The following is a 13,295-nucleotide window of genomic DNA, read 5'->3' on the forward strand; positions in this document are numbered from 1 at the left end:
AAGAACAGCGTGTTTCAAGAGTGACAGGGATGGGGCAAAGCGGGACATCTCTCACTGGGCACACGCCCACGGGGAGAAGGAGGTGCGCTGCCTTCATCTGGGGAAGCTAGCGGTGCCAGTGGCCTGGGGTTGGTCCCAAGGTCCTGGCCGTCATGGACTTGCTCATGTTCACTCTAACAGACATTCATTTGTTGGACAACTTCTTCTTTTTCTTTTTAAAAAATTTTTTATTCAAGTGAGGTTGATTTACAATGTTAGTTTCAGGTGTACAGCAAAGTGATGCAGTTACACATATGCATACATGTATATATTTTCTTTTCAAATTCTTCTCCATTATAGGTTATTTCAAGAAATTGAATATAGTTTCCTGTGCTCTACAGTAGGTCCTTGCTGTGTATCTATTTTATCTTCTAAGTGTTAGGAACTCTGGTAGGCGCTGCGACTTCAAGGAGGAATGTAGTCTTTCCTCAACAGCAGTTACTCAGACGTTGGACGCCGAGCACCCAAAAGCTATACTGGGGATGGAGAAGTGTCAGCTCTGGACCTTCCAATTGAGAAACCACTGTCCAGGCTTGCCAGGACGACAGAAGGAGAATTAAGCAGTGGGGTGAAGGCACCGTGGAGCCATAGGTTCTAATTTCCAGTCCAGAATCTCCCCTGACAGTTACTGTGTCCTTCAACAGGTGAATTTCCTCCTTGAGCTCCTGATTTTTTCTTTTTTAAAAATTTATTAAAAAAATTTTAAACAACTTTATTGTGGTATAATTTCTGTACAGTAAACGGCACCTATTTCAGATGTACAATTTGATGAATTTTGATAGATGTATATACACCCATGAAACCACCACCACGATCAAGATACCTACCTAACATTTCCATCACTCTCCAGGAGGTGCAAATTCCAAACTCCCGATTTATCCTGATTCCTCATCCAGTGTCGTTGGGAGGACGGCCTTAAGTCCTGTGTGCCAAGTCCAGGCACACAATGGTCCTTCACTAAGAAATGGATTCTAGCCGCAGCCTTGCTCATTGCAGGCATTCAACAACTGACTCTTGGACGCAGAAAACAAGCTTATGGTTACCAGGAGGGGATGGGGTGGGAAGGGATAAATTGGGAGTTCGAGATTTGCAGATACTAACTACTATATAAAACATAGATAAACAACAAGTTTATACTGTACAGCACAGGGAACTATATTCAATATCTTGTAGTAACTTATGGTGAAAAAGACTATGAAAACGAACATATGTATGTTCATGTACAACTGAAGCATTATGCTGTGCACTAGAAACTGATACAACATTGCAAACTGACTGTACTTCAATAAAAATATATATAAAATCTCCTCCCACCAAAAAAATTAAAAAAACCTGACTCTCGGTAAAGTGATTGGTGTAGAAAGCAAAACAAAACAAAAAAAAGAAGACGTTTGTCTGTAGCTGAGATTCTGTGCTGATGTGGGAAGTGTGTGGAAACTCGGAAGGATTCAGGATGGCCCCAAGGCCTCCTCCCTCCTCAGGTGTGTGTTTGTTTCTGGGAAGTACAGAGCTGATACTGAGCCAAGCAATACTCTTTCTCTCGCCCAGGTGTTCTGGATAATTTCTGCCTTTTTCACGGAATTATGCTGACACTCCTGTGATGGGCCATCAGAAACACTCCAATCACTCACATTAAGCCAGAAATGGCTCCTGACATGTGGAGTGACCTGGACCCACGCCAGGGCAGCCGCCCTCCCGTCAGAGGGAGGTGGGCCTGCGCCTTGAGTTTGCTTTTAGAAAATCATGAAAAAATACCTGTTCTTGGCAGGATCCCTTCCTGCCAGATTTGGATCAATACGTGTAACCTCACGGTCCCCACACCAGGACCGGGACCTGCTCACGGGAATGGCTGCTCTAACACACCTGGCGCCCTGTCCTGGAGCATGGGCCTGGGGAGAGGGGCCGAGGCACAGGTGGGAGGAAGCAGCGCTCCGAAGTCTGGGAAACCACGTTCACTCTGGGCACGAAGGTGGCCAACGGGGAGGTGCCAGCTCCATGAAACAGCGTTCTCTCCTCCTGCGCCCTCCAGGAAGCCAAGAGACTTCTTGAAGAAGGAGCATCCATGCCCTCTCCACTCAGGGAGCTGCATAGGGATGTCAGCAGGGGGCCTTCCCAGAAAAAGAAGTCAGGGACCATCAGTGAGAGACAAGGGGGGTGTGTACAGGGCCCCCACATGTTCAGGAAAGAAACATTTCCCAAACTTGTTGCCTTCTGCACAGGTTGTTGGTGGCTATTGGTGGAGCCAACAGGATCAAAGGAGGAAACAGGAGAAATAAGGAGAGGCGATTAATAAGTAGTGTGCTGTCTCCACCCCTCAATGCACGTGTCACAGAGCTGCTTGGGCTTCACAAGTCAGATTTTTTTTTTCCTTAATCACTTTTCTTTCTCTCAAAAGAGACTCCAGATTTACTTTTCATCAATATTCAAATAAGCACATGTTTCATCAACAGATAACTGGATAAAGAAGCTGTGGTACACATATACAGTGGAATATTACTCAGCCATAAAAAAGAATAAAATAATGTCATTTGCAGCAATGTGGACAGACCTAGAGATGATCATATTAAGTGAAGTAAGCCAAAGAAAGATATCATATGATGTCACTTATATGTGGAATCTAAAAAAATAATGATAGAAATTTTATTTACAAACCAAAAATAGACTCATGGACATAGAAAACAAACTATGGTTACCAAAGGGTAAAACACAGGGGAGGGATAAATTAGGAGTTTGGGATTAGCAGATACACACTACTATATATAAAATAGATAAACAACAAGGACCTACTGTACAGCACAGGGAACTATATTCAATTTCTTGTAATAATATATAATGGAAAAGAGTCTGAAAAGAAAAAAGTATGTATGTATGTATATGTATGACTGAATCACTTTGCTGTACACCTGAAACTAACATTGTAAGTCAACTACACTTCAATAAAAAATAAAATTAAAAAAAGTAGGTACATGCTGAGCACTTCTTATCCAAATACTGTTGATAAAAATGACTGCAGTCCATGGAAGCAAGTGGCAGAAAGAAACAGATGCCCTAGCTTTCAAAAAGCCTCCTTTCAGAACATTACAGCTGAAAAATGCGGAGCCCTGGGTGACCTGTGGGGCTCTCAGCTTCTGCTCCTCTGGGAGGACCCTGCGGGAGTCGTGGGAGGGCTCACACCGCTCACCTGCTCACCAGGACGGCTCCACAACCCGGAATCGGGAGCCGGTTTCAGCCTGACCCTGCGCGGAGGCTGGCACCAGTCGCAGTGCTGCAGGAGCCGCACGGGGCCACCGCAGCCTCCCTAAAGCCGAGGCGGCTGGCACAGCGGGCTCAGTGACGTCATCTGCCATGACCCACGCTCTGGCACCGTGCCAGCAGTACCGGGGGGCTAGCCCATACCCTGAAGACATGGCTTGCTTTTACAAAATAACTTGCTCATGCCCTCTTCCCCCAGCTTTCTACTGGCCGCCTCCTTCTTTCCTTCAGGCCTTAGCTCAAAGGTCACCCCCTAGGGGTCTTTCTTGACCACGTGAGCTAAGGACCCCGTGCAGCAGCTCTGACCCAGGCCCTGTTTATCACCTTGCATAGTCCCTTCATCACACTGTTGCCGACTGGATGTTATCTTGTTTATTCATTTGTCTGTGTTCATCGTCCATTCACAAGAGTTCGTACTGCTTCTGTCTGGACTGGTAACTGGCATTCAGTAGGTGTTTCAGGCATATTGATTGAAAGAGAAGAGGGACAGGAGTACAGTGCTGATGAAAATGAGTTGTCCCTGGTGGTTGTGCTTGCTTACCTGCGTACACGACTACGCTTATCCCCAAAGGGGGACCAGGGAGAAAGCATTACATCATCTGTCATGAAGTCTCCGGGCCTGTTACTTGCAGACGTGAACATAAAACAAGCTGGGAAACATGGTGGGGGGCTCATGTGTTTATAGAAGTCTCCCACAACCTTTAAGACTTGCAGCTTATATTTTCATTCCTTGTCCTGAGGCCCCGGGGGGAAAGGAATCTCCCATACGGAAAAGATCATCATAAAAGGCTTTACTGTTTCCAAAAAACAAACAAACAAATCCCACTCGCCGACAGACCGTTTTGCCAACAGCCGTCTCTTCTTTTCAGAAACTGTGGGATCGTGCAGTACAGAGGGCCCTCCTCCCATGTCCAGAAACTCTGAACAGAAGGAATGGGCTCTAGAGGCTGTTGAGAAGCAGAAGTGAGGGAGAAAGGAAAGGGAGGACTGTCCAGGTGAGCCGACGCCAGGAGGCTACAGAGACCCGGGGCTCTGATCAATGGCAGTAGGGTGGAAGACAGAAAGATCCGAGTCTCCTTACGTGGCAGGTGAGCGGAGACACAGGTGAGTACAGTGCAGCCTCGACAAGGGCAGGTGAGCAGTCAAGCTGGTACGGGTCACTGAAAAGGCAGCCCAGCCCAGATAATGACCTCAGAGCTTGTTCAGTGATCAGATCTGGTGAGAGGATGCCTCGTGGCCTGTCTCTTTGCTGGAAATTCCCCAGGTACATCAACCCACTGAAGACAAAGGTTCAGGACAGCTGGAGTAAAGAGGAAGCAGCCCTCGTAATCTGACCGCAGCTAAACCTCCATTAGTCACTCAACGAATGTTTGTGAGCATCTGCTTTGTGCCAGGCACTGAGCTGAGTATTTTGAAGGGCATGATGGGGGATTCTGATAAGTAAACAGCAATTACACAACAATGTGTTAAATGCTTCTTTAGAGAAACTGTGGCTTTTACAGAACACAGAGAAAGGCCAGTTTCATTTCTGCCTCTCGCAGAAACTTCCTCTGTATTCCAGCAGTGCTTAACCTCCGCCTGTCACCAGACAAGCCACTCTTCTTTGATGCCTCCAGCTGTGACTTTGCATGTTATTTCTCCATCTGAAATCCCTTCCTGTTCCCACTCTCCCTTCAAAATTCCCTTGAAATGCCACCTCTTTTATGAAGCCTTCCCTGATTCCATCATGGAAACTTAGTTGCTTCTTCCTCCCTGTTCCTGTATATGCTGACATGTGTGTATTAAAATGTTTCTTATGCTGCAATAATTATACATGTATATGCCTGCTTCATACCAGACGGTGAGTTCCTTTAAGACAGAAACTAAATGCTACTTATCTTTTTGAGCTTAATGTCTAGCACATAGCACATGTCCATTATATAATGAATTTGGGCATTACCGCAGAATCTTAGTTTTTTGTGTGTCAGCATTCCAGATGTGAGGGCAAAGGAACTGAGAGCAAGCAGACCTTTGATATTAGTTCCTGAAAATATTCAAATTAAAATATCACCACCCATTTATTATGTACATTCATACAAACTCACATGGGAGGCAGGGACCTGGAACTTCATTTTAAAACATAAATCATTAAAGACATGGACCCAAGGAACATCTCCCTGGTTAAAGAATTATCAACAGAGTGCATCTCTGTTTTTACAACCCAAATGTCACAGATCTTTCATTACAAAACTTTTAGGCGAGTGTTTATATAGGAAGAACGTGTACACAACAAAAATTCAACCCGACGTTCTAGACTAGGTCAGCACGCAGGGAGAGATCGCGGGTGACGTTCCCAGTCTGAGCGGTGGACGGTCAGGAGTTCGATAGCGGCTCGTGCACGCAGGACATCACACAGGTATAGCCCAGCACCAGGGAAATTATGGACGTGAATTCTAGGACGTAAGCAAAGCTCCAGTCGGCAGTTTTTCTTGCCTTTCTGAATAATTACTGTCTCCTTCATGCTCGGGCATCTTGAGCTGCACCAAAACGGTGAAGATTTAACACCCATTTGAGTTTGAATTTCATACTTTTCCTGAAATCATGGCTTCCTCCCCCAACTTGTCTACACCATTAATTTTCACAACAAATGACAAAAACCCACATGACTCTGGATCTGTCTTTCTCAATAATCTTTTCTTCCCCTTTGCCTCACTTTTCTAATTAATTCTGCATGTGTTGTACCTTGCTGTGTTGTATGCATCTCTGACGACCATAAATAAGTGACCACAGAAACAAAGGCTTTCAAAAAACCAAGGAAACATACCCTACACTTAGCCAGATCCTAGGAACACAGGACTTCCGTGCGGGACTTGCACTCCGCCCCAGCCCACCCTTCGCTACAGCAACGTGCTTGCCTGGCAACAGTTTTCAGTCCAAAACCAATAAAGTGGTATATTATAATAATAATAATAATAATAATAATAATAATAATAATAATAATAATAATAATAATAATAATAATAATAATATCATGCTTTGGGTAAAAACTTCAGTTTGAGCAACATTTTCACACTTTGGGGCCCCATAACCCCATGAGGTGGATGATAGGTAGAGTCTCTCCATCACGTTGAAGAGGAAAGTATGTAACCAGGTGGCTTCCCCAAGGTACAGCATGGAAGAAGGTGGCAAATTTGGGACTCAGAAAGATTCCCATGCATCAGCTACTGCTTCCATGAAGCTACAAAGATGGATAAGATGTTACTCTTTCCTTGAAGAAGCTCATTGTCTAGCGGTGGATGCAGACGGGTAAACTGACAGGTGAAAAGGGCCTGAGATATGGAGAAGGTTGCTCAGGAAATGAGAAGCTGGCCACCAGCACGAGAGGACGGAGGCCACATGTGGGCTGCTTCCTCGAAGAATGAGAAGATGGTAGACAGACAGGGAACAGGGAAAGGATGGGAGGAAGTGATTTCAAAGGAAGAAAAAGTGTGGGCAGATGTCCAGAGACACCAAAGTGCTGAAGGTCTGTGTGCATATGAAGGATGTAGGGGAAAATTTCTGAGAGAGAGGTGGCGCCAGGTGACAAAGGGTGTCATGAGCACTTGGAGGAGTTCGACTTTATCTGACGGCCAGTGGGCAGCTGCTGACAGGTCCAACCGGGAAAAGACAGGCTCACGTTTGACTTTGGAACTATTTTGACAGCAGAGAGGAGATGGACTTCAGAGGAAGGAGATTGTTGGCAAGAAGCCCAGGCAGGAGGTGACTGTGGTATAAGCTAAGGCAGGGACAGTGGAAATTGAGGAGAGGGATCTTTCTAGGGCAGAAACTAGGGGGTCTGGTGATCATTTGGATATGGGTGATGAGTGAGAGAAAGAAATCAGAAAGGATTTGAGGTTTTCAGCTCATAAATATTGGAAGGTGGTAATAAATTTAATGTAAGAGGAAAAAAAATAAAAGCAGATGGACCAGGGAGTGGAGATGAGGAGGAACTGGGAAGCAGAGGGAACACATCTGGTTTTGAACAATTCTTTTGGGCTGAGCCTTTGGCATATTCAGGTGAAACCGGTGGAGTTTGAGCTGAGGATACAGAATCGAGATTAACTAAAGCATATCCAGAAGAACAGATATGACAAATCAGGGAGAAAATGGAGAGTAAGAGATAGCAGATGGTAAAGGGCCCTGGTAGTCACCGTCATTAAAGAGACGGGCAGAAATATGAATGAATTTGGAGAAGGAGGAAGAGAACAGGTGATGTCGAGTAATCCACAAGAGATTTCTGAGAAGGAAGGAGAGATGGTCATGAGGACCAGCACCACTCACACCTGTTAGACAACCAGATGTGGCACCAGAGTCTTTGCTGTGGGCTGTGTCCAGCACCGTGGGGCTGGGAGGGAGCAAATGCAAATAATTGGAGATGAGGAGACTCTTGGCTGTGGAAGAAAGGAGAGAGAAAGATGCGACCCAGGAAAAACGAGCCTCTTAAATGCTCCCGTAGGAGCGAGATTCGACCATGTGGGTGGGCAAACAGGAAAAGCAGCCAATGGCGATGGAGAAGGGGTAGAGCCCGATGAGCAAGGGTCTGACGAGGGACCTCCCTCGTCCCCAGTAGCCTCTCTTTTCAGCCCAACAGTGCTGTGCATCCCTACTCTTCTGAGGTGTGTTCCTTCAGTCCCTTCCCGCGGGGCCTGAGGCGGGAACGGCGGGGGCGCGAGACCCCCGCCATGACCTGAGAGATGGTTTGCTCGGGGCCACAATAGGCTGTGTTGATGGGGGGCCGTTTGCGTACATTTCCGAAGGCCGCTTACTTACACCAGGACGAAGCTCTCCTGTGAGGGGCGACCGACACCGCTTCTTCCGCCCTGTAGGGGGCAGCCCTGCTGGGGACCTGTGAGCACCCCTGAGGTCTCAGAACCCCCCAGGAGGCTCAAGAACAGCATAGCCCCCAGCCCCCAGCCCCCTGCCCCTTGTCTTCCCTCAGTGTGGAAAGGCCGGGTGGCAGCTACTCCTGCTTTAATAAGACTTTTGTCTTTTTTGTTGTTGTTGCCATTTTACAAGAAGACGTAAGTTAACGTGCAGATTTAAGTGTCTCTATTCATCTTCTGTTTAGCTTCTGTTAATTTACAGGATAATTTTCTTCCCGAGTTACTCAAATGGTGAGATTTTCACATTCTCTTGAAACAACTTTGCACTGGACTTCATTCTCATACCACACCCAAAGTCAACTGACGTATTTTAAAAGAACAGTCTGTCCTTAATAGACCCCTTCTTTTCTATGTCTGTGAATAATATTTTTTACAACTTATGAAAGACATATTTATTGGAAAAGAGGGCACAGTACATGGCCGGACATTGTTACAGTGCCCAGCACATAACTGGACTCAATAAATATTTGTTGAATGGACAGAGAGTCAACAGTGATTATTCAATGAAAGAATAGTGAGCAGTCATTTTTGGCAAGCAGATAAAGACCAGCTGAGAATGAGCTGCTGTCAGTTACACGAATCTTCTTGTCAAGAGCAACAAATCACAATTTTAAGAAGTTACCCAAGTTGTGGAAACAGGATGTAACCAAGGATTTGCTTGCTCTAAGCCAAACTGGCCTCTTACTAAATGCTAATAGATATAGTCTTGACAATTTCAGAGATTCTTACCTGTCAAGTCTTAAATCCAGGACCCTATAAACCAGCTCTCGCTGTATGAAGTCAGATGATAAATGTTTAAAGATTCAGACGTCTGCACAGACCCCATAAGTCAGTCTCTCCCCCTTTTCGTCTCTCCATAAAGATTTCAGAAGTCAAAAATTGCCCTATAAATATCAAAAGTCTAAGTTTAGTACATTCTCCCCTCCCCACCAAGTCAAGAACATTTGCAAACTGAGCAGAGAGCTTTGGCATTCTCGAAGCACAGCTGTGAACGTATCAGTAAGTCAAGGTAAAACACTCAGACGAGGCCAGCCGGAAGTCAGGACAGCCTGATGACACGACCAGAGCAGCTATGTCATCAAAAGGTAACACTGTTTCATAAAGCTCTAGGATAGGATTTATTGGCAGTTTTGGGCGCCTCTGAATAAACTGTAGGAATATTAAGCCCTTGACTCAAAGTGGACATTGGCTCATATCTCTTGCTGTTTTCATTAAAATGGCTAATCTGTATATACTTTACGTATTTAATTGAAATGCAGTATGTCTTTTAATAAAACAATGCCAGAAAGCGGACTTTAGGCTAACATGTTACTAAGCTTGGAAGAGTTTGAGGTGAGGGCACCCCGATCCCTAGTGCTCAACCAGACATTGGAACGCTCATCCCTTGGCTACAATTCCAGGTCCCAGAGAACCGACCTGGGCTCTCTGCAGGGAGGGAGCCTTGATGTTTCACAAAACACTCATCTCTGAATCCTTTGTAAGCCTGTACTCAAGAAACAGATACAAAGACGTCCAGAAATATTCAGGGTGTGACCACCACAACAACACTTACCATGAATAACCAGGTTAACTGAGCTGCCTGTGTGTGGAAGGGCAGACTGGATAAAATGAGAAATAAAATTCTGTTTTGAGATTGGAAATGAAATTTTATTTGGAGAAGTAAAATCTTGGATGTATACACAAGAATATTTATCACAGCTTTGTTTGCAGCCTCAGAAAACTGGAAACAAAGTAAATGCCCATTGATAGAAAAAAGAGTAAAATATAGTACATCTACACCACAGAATATTATGCAGCCAGGATGAAGAATTAGCACATACTGGCTGACATAGTGAGATTGCTAGCAAGCCCTGTAGCTTGAGCCAAGATATAAAAAATATGTGTAACATAAAAGCTATGTATACTAAATACAAACATCCCTTTCTCTCCAGATCCTCCTCTTGAGTTCAGATAATGGGATTTCACATAGTGAAGGATACCTGCATACGCGTAAGTATATGTGTCTATATTTATATCTATAAATCAACAAACAGCACCGTGAGATCCCACATTTTTGCATTTATAAAAGTATCTGTGTAAGTACATACAATAAATTTCTATATGCAGTTTTTTAGAAGAAGATGAATTGTTTTATTTTGTATTATTTGTTTTCTTCTGGTATTTTTATTCCTATAAAATAAGCTGTATCTATACTTTGTATAGATAATGTTTGAAATACTACATGTATTGCATTGTCCTCATAATAACCTTCAGAAGGAGGCTAGGTGAGAAATGGTCCTCCTGGAGGTTGTCACTTGCTGAAATTGCCATAACTCAGAACCCACAGGACTGGACTTGTAACCTGAGTCTGCCAGACTCCAAAATCTGCTTTACTACCCACAGGAGCCGTAAGACCTCCATGGAGAATCACACAAAATCGGCTCCAACAATGGAAGCATTCTTAGCCGCTAAATACTTCGATTACTCCAATTACCACCCACTCCAAGTTCTTGGGCCCTGGGATTGAGGCCCCGGGAACAAGAAGGTCATAGAATTCTCAGCTCTCAACAATCCCACGTCTGTGCCATGGAGCCAACTGGTCAACCGCACCATGCCAACAGCCAACCTTTATGTTGGAGAACGCCAAAGCTGAGCATATGGGCTCCAGCTGCTTTATTATTCAAGAGGATTTACCAGGTGTCTCCTTCACACTCAGAATAAAGGCCCTTTCAGCAATATGTTGTAGCGTCTTTAGTATGTTTCCAGTCTGTAGCGCCTAGACTCAAATTTTTATTAGACTGAGTCTTTGCGGACAGGGTTGGCTGGAATCAGTGTGGAAAAAGGAAGATTGTATTGAAACACATGCAGTGGAAACTGATCCAGGGAGCACAGCCGTACTGGCAGTGACTTGCCTACGACCAGGCCAAGGATAAAGTATAATCAGGGAAAATCAACCAAGTCCGTTTCAGAGAGGAAGATGGAGCCAACAGGAAACAACAGCCCCGCCTCTTACACGTCTGCTCTTGGGCAGTTCACGCGAGGCCCTGGTGTGGCTCTCCACGGCGACGCGTCTGCAGGTGCGTGGCCTGGTGCTCGGCTGCTTGCACCCCGGTCCTCACTCACAGCGCTGGCAGGTTTCAGGGAGCAGTGTCAGGACTCACTTCATCACTTTCTGCAGACACACCCCACAGAGCACTCCTCCCCAACCCTGATTCTCTTTCTTGAGGACCCTCTCTAGCCTGTGCCTCCCTGTGGGTTCTCCCTAGAGCTCCGAACCGTTCCGCCCATTAGCCCATTAGCCTCCACTTTTTCAAAGGTCTTGAATGAAGTGAAATGTGATTAGTTATTGGGAATGAACTAATGACATGTACGATTCAGTAACTCTTGTCGTTTATGAAATACAGGAATAAAGGTAATTTTCTCCAAGTTTTGATGCAATAATAGCCCTTCTTTTCTATGAAAAACAGATAGAACTTAAATTGTTTCATCTTCGGAGTGTCTTTTCAAGAAACATCCACCATCAGCTTCGGGGCCAACTGCAGGCACGTTCCAGTATGACCTTGGTGCAGATCATAGCAGGGGAGGCAGCGGAGTGAGAAGGTTAGGAGCCCAGATGGGGATTTGCACCCAGATCTGAAACTCAGAAGCCGTGCGATTGCAGGCAAGTTACTGAGCTCTTCCTGCCTCTGTTTCCTCATATGAAAGAAGGGTAGTAATAGTACCTACATCATAGGGTTGTTGTAAGGATTAAATGAGATGATGATCATTTGGAATGAGAGCTATTAATAATTCACTGATAGTAAACCTGTAATAAGGAAACTGACACAAGTCAGTCTGAAACCAACAGAAATCTCCCCATCTGCACAGCCATTAAGGTCTTGCAGGAGGTGCAGAGATACTGCTTTATGAAATCTCTGCCCAAACCAAACTCATTCCAGTCCTTCGAGAAGCTGCATGCTTTGCTGCTCTTCCACGGGGGTGTCTCCCACCTGCAATTTCGCTTCTTCCTCAGGACCAGACTCAAACACCACATCATATGTGATGCCTTCTCGGAGACTCCAGGCAGAGGGGTCTCTTCTGACTCTCATGGCCTTTGCTTTCTTCTGCATCCTTGTGGCCTTTATCTTACCAGGCTGCTTTCACGATGATTATGAGTTAGATTTTACTCCTCATGTGGATGGCAAGCACCTTAAAAACACACCCATGTTGGTTTTCCTCATAAAAAGTTTGCTCAACGATGTCTGCTACTGCCTCCTTTATGAAGTGTCCCATGTAGGCTTGCCAACAAGCATGTGTAGTAAAACCCTATATGCACTGGGAGTTGGTAGAAGAGTTAAAAAGGCCAAATTATGATTTAAAAAAAAGTACCTTCACAAAATGATTAAAGTCTCACTGGAGCTTATTATCATTCCCTGTTTTGTTTCCACCTTGAAAATAATTACAAAAGTTACTAAGAATTTGTGACACATTATCTTCAGTAGCTCTTTGCACCGGCAGGGGATGGTAGAAGTTGGATGTGTTTTGGAAGTTACTGTTCCCCTGTCTGTCTGCAGCGGGGCCCCACACATCTGCTCACCTGTGCTGGCCATGTGGCTCCAGCTCTGGGCATCTGCCTTGCCTTGTCTACTTCTAGTTTTGTGACTTCCACTTGACTCCCACCTGGGAAAAGTGCATTAATTCTGACCATTTACTAGGCACTTGGCATATGTCAATCACCACCTTCAGTGTTTTACACTCAGCAGTGTGCTGGTAAGTATTTAACAGGTGCTCTGTGGGGAGGGGAGGTGGGGTCCCTGACTTAAAGGATTTGACAGTTTCAACGGTGTAAATGCAGCCGGTTCTGCTGAAATGACGATGCTTGTTGAGATAATGAGGATTTGTCCCAGCATGACTGATACATTAGGGAACGCTTGAGCATAAGGTGAATTTCAGTCTGCTCACAGTGTTTCATCCCTGAGAATCCAGGTGACTGTGGCAGAAACACGTGAATCGCACGTGCGCTCACTTCACCAGGACGATGAGTCCCACCTGCCCCACTGGTGTTAAACCTCCTGTCAGATTTAGGAGACTCTCCTGCCAGCCCTTCTCTGGAACACGAGCTGCACCCCTTCCACTGTGGAGCTC

General features: G+C 45.2%; 1 protein-coding gene and 1 long non-coding RNA gene across 7 annotated transcripts in view; one reads left to right on the plus strand and one right to left on the minus strand.

The window, feature by feature from the left end:
- Positions 1 to 13,295, minus strand: part of PDE10A (phosphodiesterase 10A) — a 537,273-nt gene that overhangs the window by 488,511 nt on the left and 35,467 nt on the right. The gene's annotated exons all lie outside the window — the stretch shown is intronic.
- LOC116665477 lies at positions 3,149 to 11,587 on the plus strand. The gene is made up of 3 exons (XR_004322120.1): positions 3,149 to 4,395; positions 10,124 to 10,181; positions 10,575 to 11,587. It is a non-coding gene; the product is annotated as an uncharacterized LOC116665477 (long non-coding RNA).

This window comes from Camelus ferus, chromosome 8 (assembly GCF_009834535.1).
Source record: "Camelus ferus isolate YT-003-E chromosome 8, BCGSAC_Cfer_1.0, whole genome shotgun sequence".
Taxonomy (NCBI): domain Eukaryota; kingdom Metazoa; phylum Chordata; class Mammalia; order Artiodactyla; family Camelidae; genus Camelus; species Camelus ferus.